Source organism: Lissotriton vulgaris, chromosome 11 (genome assembly GCF_964263255.1).
Source record: "Lissotriton vulgaris chromosome 11, aLisVul1.2, whole genome shotgun sequence".
Taxonomy (NCBI): Eukaryota; Metazoa; Chordata; class Amphibia; order Caudata; family Salamandridae; genus Lissotriton; species Lissotriton vulgaris.
The window spans coordinates 689,666,652-689,679,391 of record NC_141699.1 but is presented as its reverse complement, the minus strand read 5'-3'; positions in this window follow the sequence as shown (position 1 = coordinate 689,679,391).

The window sequence follows — 12,740 nt, the reverse complement described above, 5'->3', positions numbered from 1 at the left end:
TGCCACCCATTCACACTTGCATCCGTCCATGTATCTGTCAGCCATACCCACCCATTCACACTTGCATCCGTCCATGCATGCTGCCACCCCTACCCACCCATTCACACTTGCATCCGTCCATGTGTCTGTCAGCCCTACCCACCCATTCACACTTGCATCCGTCCATGCATGCTGCCACCCCTAGTTGGAGCTATTACAATTGCAAATAACAATGCCTTTTATTTTTGTTTTTATTTTAAAAACATAAAGGGCTTTGTCATTTACAAAACCAATAGCTCCAACTTTCCTACTGCGAGACCTATTGGCAACGCCAGTGCTTGTTTTATGTGACGCTGTATGTTAGAAAATGCAGCCATAATGCTCTTTGGATCAGTATCTTCCTCTAAGCAGGCAAGAATGTCCGTGGAACAAGAGGATAGGAGGTTTTGAAAGAAGGATGTTGGGTTCATTTTCTCCCATTTAATTACATACCCGTTAGTCTTAGTTAGGGTAACCTCATATGGGTATGAAACCCTGCTAGGTTCCTTTGCTTTGTCCCCCAGCAGTTTTACCCCGAAGGTGATGGGATAATGATCGCTCATAGGGTCATCCCCAATTTCCCAGTAGGTTATAAAATCAGGATGAGTTGGTGATATCAACGCAAAATCAATTGTGGTTTTACAACCTCTTCCATTATACGTTGGGGCAAAGGGAACCGGAAGGGAGCTTGCCTGGTTGATAAAAGTGAGGGCAAAGGTAAATATAACGTTGTTAAGGAGAGACCCCATGTTGGTGTGGGAGAAGTGCAAGTTGTTTAAGCCAGTCCAGTCTAGGTGTAGAGTGGTTGTGGGAGGCAGTCAGAAGGAATTTAGTTTTGAAAGTATTTAACAAAAGATGGTTCTGGGCTAACCATTGTGTTGTGACAGAGCATAATTTATGGTTTATATGTCACCTGGAGAGGAGATCTTCAAGTACATTTGCGTGTCATCCGTGTACATGTGGTAATGAATGTTAGAATTGTTCAGAATGACGGTAAGTGATTCCACAAAAAGGTTGAAGAGAGTGGGTGAGAGTGCGGATCCTTGAGGCACTCCAATCCTGATAGAGGTACTGGTTGCAAGGGAATGGTTAACTTTGATTCTTTGTGTGTGGTTATGTAAGAAAGAGGCAAACCACTTTAGGACCGGGCCCGAAAGACCCATCCTATGTTGAAGAAGAATAATCAAGTTTTCATATTTGATGGAGTCAAATGCTGAGGACAGGTCAAGAAGGATCAGAAGACAAGGGTCGGTTTGACCAAGGGATCTCAGGCCGTCATCCACAATGTGAGTAAGTGCTATTTCAGTACTGTGCCCTGCTCTGAAACATGACTGGTAGAGGTCAAGGAGTTGAAATTTCTCTATATGGTTGCAGAGCTGCTTGTGGACGCATTTCTCGAGCAATTTAGCTAGAGTCATGACGCTGGTGATAGGCCGGAAGTTGTTAGGATCAGATAAATCAGTGTTGGGGTTAATTAGGGATGAGAGTGATTTGCCCATTTTTTAGGCTATCAGGGATCCGACACTGCAAAAGAAATTCATGAATGATCTGTGAACAAAGAGGTAGAATGGCCGAATTGAGATCTTTAAGAAACTTATCAGGAAGTGGATCGTTGAAATCATTGGAAGGTTTTAGGGATGCCATATCGTGGAGCAGCTCCGTGAAATCTGAAAGGAGAAAGGAATTCCAGGAGGTGTTATTTTTGGGAGAACAACCAATGTGTAAATACACTGCCGAGGGTTCCGCAAGCTCCACTGATGATGCAGTGTAGGTCAGAGGTCACAAAAAGGGAGTGTCAGGTTGCAGCTCCGGTTCAATTTTTCTAGTTTTTTCTGAGAAGTGCACAGAGAAGTCCTCCCCTATTGGAAGCGAAGTCAAGGGAGTCGAGGTAAGGTTGGAAGAGTGGTTGGCTTGCTGTTTGAGGATTTCAAAGAGCTTCTTGGGACTATATTTAGCGCTGTCCAGCTGAGCCCTGAAATGGTCAGTTTGAGCAATGCAGATGTGTTTGTTGTAGGTACTTCTCATCTTCCTTAGTTGAGAGAGGTTTGTGGTGGACGGTGAGCTTCTCCAGAGCCTCTCTACAAGCCTAAGTTTACTACGATCATCATGTATGGCACCATTAAACCAAGGTTTGGATTTTTTCGACTGGAATCCATGTGAGTTGCTTTGGCGCAATAGTGTCAAAAAAAATTGCCACAGTGCTAATGTAGTGATCAGAAAGATCATCAAGGTTGGTCATATTAGGGGGAAGCTGAAGCCTATTCTTGGTGATGGAAGTTAGAGCCCTGATGTTGATGTCTCTCAGGTTGGGAGTCAGTTGTTTAGCTTTAGGCGGTTGTCCCTGTCTGCACATGATCTTTTCCAGGATGTGGAAGGAAATTTGATGATGATCCGACCACTCACACGGTAGAATGTCACCCAGTTGTATGATATTGTCTTTAGCAATGATAAGTTTGAGGGTGGCGCCTTTGTTGTGGTAGGTCCCTTACAGACCATTGAGAAGTTGAGATCGGAAAGGAAAGCCTTAAAGGGGCAGACTAAAAGATAATTAGTGTCATTCCAATGGAGGTTCAAATCTCCCAGGAAGATATGGTATCATTGGTCTGAACACGAGCTAATGACCTCCATGATTTGCTCAATGAAGAGCAGATTATCATCCGATGGATGATAAATCATGTGTAGCACACAGACAATCTTGCCCGTGTTCCAAATTTCGATGACTAGTTGCCCACAAGAAGATAGCAAACCTTTAAGAGATTGCTTTATAGCTAGGCTGAGCGAAGAATGCAAGCAATGCCCCCCACCCCCCGTTTTAACAAGTCGATCGCATCAGATAATGGGACAATCAGGCGGGATTAAGATGTCGAGAACAAAGGAGACGGCCTCATTCAGCCAGGTTTCAGTGAGAAACAATATGGATGCTCGGATTACTTACAAGTAATCTTCATTACTCTGAACCCTAGTCTTCATCGTCACAATCTTAAATTGCCTCCATTTCCACCCAAAGTGGATTTTTATAAAAGGTTGGTGTTCAAGAAAAAGTTAGGGCAGATTCCAGGTTATACCACATAAGAAGGGGTGTAGTCATTGCAGGGTTCCTTCCATTTATAGTTATTTATAGGATTTTGTATTGGAGTACAATGAAATCTGTACATTTAAGGAGGCAAAACACATGATGTAAGGACTGTAATGAGGAAGCCTATGACTTAGAGTAATGAAGATGGATGGTAAGTGATCAGAGTGTTCTTCTTCTTCTTGCCGGTTGAGCCCTCTCCACTAAGAGAGGTTGTGCTGAAAATGGCAACCTACAGGTTATAGACAACTACACTCTGCATATGGTTCGGTATTTTTGTTTGGAGGTCCTGCACTTATCTTACTTAATAAGAGAGTACCATTGCTTCACAGCAAGAATGCAATACTTCTAAAAGGAGAGTGTTGCCAACACTTGGTAGACAGCAGCCTCTCTGGGACAGTGAGTACTTGCACTTCTACTTATCAATAGCCGCAATTGGTTCTACAAGTTACAATTTGCTGCTCGTTCCATTCTGAGTATGTTTCTGAGATGATTCCATTACATCAAGGATGCCATGTTCCAGTCTTACACTTTCCTTTTAGGAAAATGTTGCCACTGGTGTTACTTTAATTGGATCAGGGGAAATATTCTAAAACCGTAGCTCCCAGAAAGCATCAGGTTGTTAAAAGTAAGCTCAGGATAGAGCAAGCTGTATCCCTGCTGACCAGGGCCAGACTGGCTATCGGGCATTTTGGAATGCTGCTGAGCTGGGGGCTGATTTTGATGATGGGACCTGCGTGTGCTGAACGAACATCGTTTTGCTTTGTTTATTTCAAAGCACACAGGTCTCCATCAACGAAATCAGCCCCCAACTCAGTGAAATCAGACCCCAGTTCGGCAGCGTTCCAAAACGCCCTGTAGTCAGTCCGGCCCTGCCGCTGACATGGCGTCCTCTGTAACCTTAACTAAGGGGGACCGACGGGTAACAAGGGAAAACACAAAGATGATTTACTGTTATCATCAGCTTTCATCATTTACAAAGAGTACTATGGCAGATGCAAACTTTCTTTTGCTGGAGCTGCTTACCAGGTTCCCAGTTTCGTGTGTGCGTAGCTTATTAAGCCTTGATTTTTCTTTATACTCTGCAAAATGTAGTCCTAATTTTAAAAGGGACTAATAGGACTACAAATCCCAGAATCCAAAACAAAAAACTGGACTGGAAGAATTATTCATGCGTGGAATTCGGAAACTTGAGAGTTTGGGCTTTCATTTATGTTTTTTTAGGCACTCGTTCTCTGATAGAGGATATGATAATTCAATATAACACATACAATAGAAACACAATGCGATTTTAATATCCAGCAAAAAATAGATCGACGCTATTGTCCATAAAGGGACGTACCCACACCAACTCACAGAGCTCTCAAGTTTCCTAGGTCCATACAGAAGTATGTCAGCCAGCCAAGAGTTTAGCTTTGCAGTCCGTGGACTGTAGGAACAGTATGAAAACGGGTGGCATTAAGAGCGCTGCAATCCAAGAATGCAAAGAAAATCCTTGGATTTAATGAGCTTCTCACACACCGATTCTGGAAACTGGAGAGAGCTCTTTTTTCAGTTTAAGAAAGTTTTTATTTTGTTTGAACAAAATACAATACAAAAATGATAAAATAGTACATGAGAACCGAATGAAATACAATATGAGGCATTGAAAAGCTATAAAATAACGGTTCAGCGAAAGAAGAAGAGATGAAGAGATAAAGAGAGAGAGAGAGAGAGAGAGCGCTCTGTACTTGCCACTTTTATGGGTCGAGCCTATCTTTTGCACAAGCGTGTTCGGTAAAACCGGGGCAGATATTGCAAGCCACATCCTCAATCTGCAGAGGAAAAAAACAGCAAGGTGTGAAATGAGAAAACAAACATCTCATTTCGAGTCGCACGAACCAGCATGGGGTGGAGAGGAGATGAGGCTTGCACTGCTTAATTCCACACAAAATGCGAACCCCTAATTGATAGAAGTGCCTTATTATCAGCCGTCTCAGCTGCTAATGAATCAGCCCGGTAAGTCTTTCCACGTTGTGCAGAATTTTAAAAAGCACAAACGAAAGTGGCGCCCTGCCAGAGGGAGGAATTATTGACAACAATTGACTCTGTTAAACTCCCGCTCTGCTTCCATCGACTCCTCCTGCTCCCTCGCGATAAAGCACTTGTGCATCTGTGCAGAATTGTAATACCAATGTGGTATGACTTCACAGCACCTGGAGGAAGCGTGTGGCAGCTGTGCCCCTTTTCCTGTGAGAATGATGTCCATGTCTGGAAAGGATTGAACACCTCGGCCCTACTTTAAAACTGCTGGACATTTAAACATTCTTTATGAAAATTGTGTGGAATTGCTGAAAAATGGCGCGAAACGCTGATTAAGCGTCCTGTTCTATATTTTAGCACCTAGGGGCATATTAACAAGCAATAGCGATAATTATCGCTAATGCTTGGTTAGAGACAAAAATTTACCGCTGAGCTGCGGCGATTTTTATCGCAGATAAACCTTGGTATTACCAAGGTTTATCGCAAATGCGATAAAAATCGGCCGCAATGCATGAATATCGCGGAAAAGTCCGCGATATTCATGCATTACCGAGCTAATGCTATTTGCCATGTTATCCACCTACCATTGGATAACATGGCTAAGATCTGCTCAGGGGCAGGTGTTAGCTTTTGGAGATATTCGCGCTTAGCTTAGTTGGTAATAGGAGATAGCGATGTTAGCGACTCTTTCCAGTCGCTAACATCTTGGCATGCCCACTTTGCATGTCATTAGTGATAAATTTCACTGACATGCAAAGCGGGGCCCAAGATGGTCGCTATCTCCTACTAGCTGTCGCTAACTGGTGTTAGCGACAGCTAGGTAATAGGGAGATAATTTTATCTCCGCTTTCTTGGCTTTTAAAGCCCAAAAAGCGGAGATAAACCGCCGTGATAATATGCCCCCAAGTGCGTCATTACCTTCATTGTTTCTACCAGCATAAACTAAATTTCGCCCCAGCCCAATTATTAGACACTTCAAAAACAACTCCCCTACGGGCTACAGCCATCTCTGATCTCATTTGTCTCTCGTACATGTTTTTGCAGCTCCTGGCCAGTGCCTAATTTGAGCTGGTGGTTTCCGGTGCTCGGCACTGGCACCTAATTGTCAACGCCAATTGAAAGTTGCCACATGGTGGCGCCATTTGGATTGTTTATTGGTTCAGTATACATTAAAGACAACTAATACCGGACGCCCAAGCCTTTTTTGTAGCTTGTGGGCCTATTGTGAACCCAGTAAACACATATCACTTTAGTGCTTCCACTTGGATTTAACCTATTGAGAACTGCATCAGTGCAATTGTATGAAAGAATATAGCGGAGAAAACTATAATGTGACAAAAATATCTCAGCAAAAAAAAATCAAAGAGCAAAATATTAAGAAGATAAGTGTAAAAGGTAAGTATATACTTACTGTTGTTAATTCAGCATCTACGTACTTTGAAAATATATATATTGTCAAGTTACTTATATGTGGAGTTAAATATAGTTAAACCCCATCACGCCATGATCATGAATACTATGTCCTATCTGCCAAGGTCCTTCATTTGTTGGGAAAATAGATGGGTGTGTGTAGTACTCCAAAAGCGAACATATAGTGGCATAACAAAGGCCCCCGCACCCACTACAGTGCAGGGGTGGCCGCAAGCTCCAGGTGACCCCCTCTGCACAGTATGCTGGCCTGAGAGCTCCGGAATGAGCCAGGAAGGGGGGGCCCTCCATGTACTTTGCAGGGGGGTCCCTTCAAGTTTCATTACACCACTGTGAACATAACAGAATGCCCTTAAGGCAGGTTCACCCCTAGTTCCCTGCTTGATTTGCCTACAGTGTTTAGGGTTGCGTAGGAGGTATTTACTCTTTACCAGTGATTACTGGTTGTGTGCTGCATTTACTATTTTGGTATTACAGTCATTATATGTTTATGTGCTAAGTATTATACCTACAAGCATTATTTCTAACAAGTGCCTACCCCTGACAGTGGTCCATGTGGCCTGGTCCTGTACATAATCCCTTGTAAATTCTGCCCGTGCCTGTTGGCACATTGTAAAGTTTGTGTGTTATCTAATGTGTTTTTACTATAATACAAAGGCTATTTTTATATATAACCTTGTGTGGAGTTTCCTTTGTGGTGGGCCTTGGGTGTTTTTGCTGGGGTGCGTGCGCAAATACTTAACTCATACCGCCTCCAAGTTTAGCCTTGCTGCTCGCGCCACATTACCTAGAGGGTGAGCAGGGGTTATCTTGGTGTGTAACTCCCTTGCCCTGACTTAGGAGTGGTGGTCTCTGACTGACTTTGGCGTGAGCCCTGGCCAGCCAGGGATCCCGTTTCTAACAAGGTCGAACCAGAACTTCTCAAACTTGTCTTTGGTCAGACAAGAGGTCGCATTTGCTCCAGGCTCTAATCTGCACTTCTTTTTTTTACAGAAAATATGATATTAAGTCTAGATAGTAACACTTTTCTCATCCTGGGCTAACAAGACTAACCTGGCTCATGGTTCCAACATCTTCAATGTTGGCTATCCTCAAAATGAAGGGCATGAAGAACATCCCCTAAACAGGAGAGAACACTAGGGGTGGGAGAAGAATTCCGCTCTGCTGTCGGAGTTTGCAGGGTTTTGCCCCCTCTGCATGGAGCGCAGAGTTCTGCAAAACTCAGCGAAGTGACACGAAGTAGAGTTTTTTCTCTCAAGTGGCTCGCCAACACAAAGTTGGTGAGGGCTTTCAATGAAAAATCGTGTGCTAGACCTCCTCATGGCAAGCTTTCTCAATGAAGGTGGTAGTGGCATGTTGTAACCGCTTGCGTTGAGAAATCTGCCACTTGCATTGAGGAAGCTGCTACTTGAGTAGTCCTCTGTCCCTCCGCTGCTTCAATCTTTTCTTTGCTCTCTCTTTTCCTTTCCTCCTACTCTTTGTGCCTTTTTCTCTTCTTGCCTTTTTCTCTGTGTTTTTCCTTTTGCCTCTTTGTTCTTGTTGCTTCTTTTTCTGCCCTTCAGTGAATTCCTGTTTTCCCGCCGCTGCTGACCACGGCGGCCCCTCCCCCCTCCAGCACGTCATTTTTCCATCTCTCTGCTTCCCCCCTCCCAGCTGACCAGCCCTCCCATTCACACTACCTAATGGCAGTCACCGCGGTGAGGAGAGCAAGCCCACTGACCTGGTCAGTGTCACTGTTCTCCCTTGTGCAGCTCCACCACTAAGTAGCTGTCCCTGGAATGTGCTCTGACCCTTCTGGGTCAGGTGTTTGAGGCCCTCCTCTACTGGCCTGCTCCTGCCTGGTGCTCCACTCAACCCACCATCTGGCATCGTAGCGCTACACCGCTTGACTCGCTCTTGCCTGCCTGAACACTAGAAGATATCCCAGCGCTAGTCTAACTGTTTAGATTAAATATCTGCTAAAGTGCATTATACTGCTAAAATACCCGTTTGACTCATTAGTACCAATTGAATTTCAATCGTAGCGCTAGACTGCCATAGAGCGCGATTTTAGAATATTTTAATTGCATAGTCCTGTTTAGATCGTCTGTGCCTGTGCCACTTGCATTGCGCCCACTGGGTCTTTACCCCAATCCTGCTTCGGTGTTTGGCTTGCAGCCATTTTTGTTGTTGTTGTTGTGCCCCCCTGGCCGGATATCCTCCACGCACCCGCCTCCCAGCTGCTCCTCCCTCCCACAAACATTGTAAGCGCCGCTCTCCCCTGTGCGAAGCTGTGACCGCCCTGATTCCCATCAGAAGCGGCCGCTCCCTCACGCTGCTCCCAACTCCACTCAACCCACCATCTGGTATCCTAGCGCTACACCGCTTGACTCGCTCTTGCCTGCCTGAACACTAGAAGATACCCTAGCGCTAGTCTAACTGTTTAAATTAAATATCTGCTAAAGTGCATTATACCGCTAAAATACCTGTTTGACTCATTAGTACCAATTTAATTTCAATCGTAGCGCTAGACTGCCATAGAGCGCGATTTTAGAATATTTTAATTGCATAGTCCTGCTTAGATCGTCTGTGCCTGTGCCACTTGCATTGCGCCCACTGGGTCTTTACCCCAATCCTGCTTCGGTGTTTGGCTTGCAGCCATTTTTGTTGTTGTTGTTGTGCCCCCCTGGCCGGATATCCTCCACGCACCCGCCTCCCAGCTGCTCCTCCCTCCCACAAACATTGTAAGCGCCGCTCTCCCCTGTGCGAAGCTGTGACCGCCCTGATTCCCATCAGAAGCGGCCGCTCCCTCACGCTGCTCCCAGCTCCACTCAACCCACCATGGTATCGTAGCGCTACACCGCTTGACTCGCTCTTGCCTGCCTGAACACTAGAAGATATCCCAGCGCTAGTCTAACTGTTTAGATTAAATATCTGCTAAAGTGCATTATACCGCTAAAATACCCGTTTGACTCATTAGTACCAATTGAATTTCAATCGTAGCGCTAAACTGCCATAGAGCGTGATTTTAGAATATTTTAATTGCATAGTCCTGTTTAGATCGTCTGTGCCTGTGCCACTTGCATTGCGCCCACTGGGTCTTTACCCCAATCCTGCTTCGGTGTTTGGCTTGCAGCCATTTTTGTTGTTGTTGTTGTGCCCCCCTGGCCGGATATCCTCCACGCACCCACCTCCCAGCTGCTCCTCCCTCCCACAAACATTGTAAGCGCCGCTCTCCCCTGTGCGAAGCTGTGACCGCCCTGATTCCCATCAGAAGCGGCCGCTCCCTCACGCTGCTCCCAGCTCCACTCAACCCACCATCTGGTATTGTTGCGCTACACCGCTTGACTCGCTCTTGCCTGCCTGAACACTAGAAGATACCCTGGCGCTAGTCTAACTGTTTAAATTAAATATCTGCTAAAATACCCGTTTGACTCATTAGTACCAATTGAATTTCAATCGTAGCGCTAAACTGCCATAGAGCGTGATTTTAGAATATTTTAATTGCATAGTCCTGTTTAGATCGTCTGTGCCTGTGCCACTTGCATTGCGCCCACTGGGTCTTTACCCCAATCCTGCTTCGGTGTTTGGCTTGCAGCCATTTTTGTTGTAGTTGTTGTGCCCCCCTGGCCGGTTATCCTCCACGTACCCGCCTCCCATCTGTTCCTCCCTCGCCCCTCCCCCTCCACTATTCGCATATGACAGATGCCTTTCCGCGCAGCTTTCACGCACACCGGGCGCGCCCCGTGTGCGCCGAAGGTGCGCCAAAGGTAAGCCCGTCTGCGCCTGTCCACGCCTGGCCCGCGCCCAGCGCAGACCCCCTGGTCCACGCAAACCCCACTCCACCCGCATAACGTATGACGCCGCCACCCTTCTAGCCCTTAACCCCGGACGCACAGCGCAATGCTACGAAGCTGCCCCAGGACGTACCCACGGTCCCTTCACCTGCCACTCCTGCAAATTTACCAGCATCAAGACCCATACCAAATCCACTAACCCCAAAAACAGCTCCGACTCCAACCACCTGAAGTGCATCCTGCTAAACACCCGCTCGGTCCACAGACACGCCTCTGAACTCTGGGATCTACTGGACACTACATCACCGGACGTCGCCTTCCTTACTGAAACATGGATGAACGCATCATCAACACCCGACATCGCCATAGCCATCCCGGACAACTATAAGATCATCCGAAAAGACCGCACCGTCCGAACAGGAGGAGGCATCGCCATCGTCCATAAGAACACCATCAAAATCACGACCAGCTCCGACGATATCCTTACAACCACCAAACATCTCCACTTCCAGATCCACACCGACCCTAGGACCACACTCAGAGGCACCCTCATCTACAGGCCTCCAGGAACCCGTAAACAATTCAGCGAAGACATCACTGACTTCATCAGTCCACATGCCCTCGCCTCCGAGAACTACATTCTACTAGGAGACCTCAACTTCCACCTGGAAAAGAAAAAGAACAGCAACACCACCACCCTTCTTGACAACCTGGCTAATCTCGGCCTCAAACAACTTGTTGACACCCCCACCCATATAGCCGGACATAGGCTTGACCCAATCTTCACATCCAGCAAACACATCTCCTTTGATCACACCACAGCTCTTCATTGGACGGACCACAGTTGTGTTCACTTCAGCTAAAAAACCACCTCGACCCACAATCCCCCACAACCGATTCCCCGAAGAAAATGGAACAAAATCACCACTGACCAACTCCTCACATCGCTCAACCAAAACCCACCCGCCCTCTCTTCGGACCCAAACCAAGCGGCCATCAAATTCAAACAATGGATCACTCACAGCGCTGATGAATTAGCACCCTTGAAAAACCATCACACCAAACAAGACAGCAAAAAGGCCCCCTGGTTCAACTATGACCTTAAGAAATCCAAGAAGCTATGCCGTACTCTCGAGAAAACATGGAGAAAAAACCCAACCACCGACAACATGACCACCTTCAAGGCAGCCACCCGCAAACACCACCAGCTGATTCGATCCACCAAGAAATCAGCATTCAAGAATCGACTCGACAAAAACGCCCATAACAGCAAGGAACTATTTAACATCGTCAAAGAATTCACCAACCCCACCGCAGCCTCAAACGACATCACTCCCTCCCAAGACCTCTGCGATTCGTTATCCTCCTTCTTCTACAACAAAATTGCAGACATACATACCAGTTTCAAAAACAGCTCCAACAAACAATCCTCTCCACCCCCCTCAGAACCTAAACCACCCTCTAACAACCTCAGCGCCTGGAACCCAATCACCACTGAAGACACCATCCGCCTAATGAACTCCATCCATTCTGGCTCGCCAACCGACCCATGCCCCCACCACATCTTCAACAAAGCTGACTCCATCATCGCACCCCATCTCCGTGATGTCATCAACTGCTCCTTCAACTCTGCTACCTTCCCAGAAAGCTGGAAACATGCCGAAGTCAGCGCCCTCCTGAAGAAACCCACTGCAGACCCCTCTGAACTTAAAAACTACCGCCCCATTTACCTCCTCCCATTCCCGTCCAAAGTCATTGAGAAAGCCGTCAATAGCCAACTCGCCGCCTCCTCGAATCCAACAACTCCCTCGATCCCTCACAGTCCGGCTTTCGAGCCAAACACAGCACCGAAACCGCCCTCATTGCAGCAACAGACGACATCCGAAAACTACTGGACAACGGAGAAACAGTAGCCCTCATTCTGCTTGACCTGTCCGCCGCCTTCGACACTGTCTGTCACAGCACCCTCATACAACGCCTCAGCAACATCGGCATAAAAGGAAAAGCCTTGGACTGGATCATCTCGTTCCTAGCTGGGAGAACTCAGAGAGTCCGACTTCCCCCGTTCAAATCAGAGGCCACCGAAGTCATCTGCGGTGTACCACAAGGATCATCACTCAGTCCCACCCTTTTCAACGTTTACATGAGTCCACTCGCTTCCATCGCACGTCAACACAACCTTAACATCATCTCCTACGCTGACGACACCCAGCTGATCCTTTCCCTCACCAAAGACCCCAACACCGCCAAAACCAATCTTCACGAAGGCATGAAAGAAGTAGCCGTATGGATGAAAAACAGCCGCCTAAAACTTAACTCAGACAAAACGGAAGTGCTCATCCTAGGATCATCCCCCTCTGCCTGGGACGACTCATGGTGGCCTTCGGATCTGGGCTCAGCACCCATACCCACAGACCACGCAT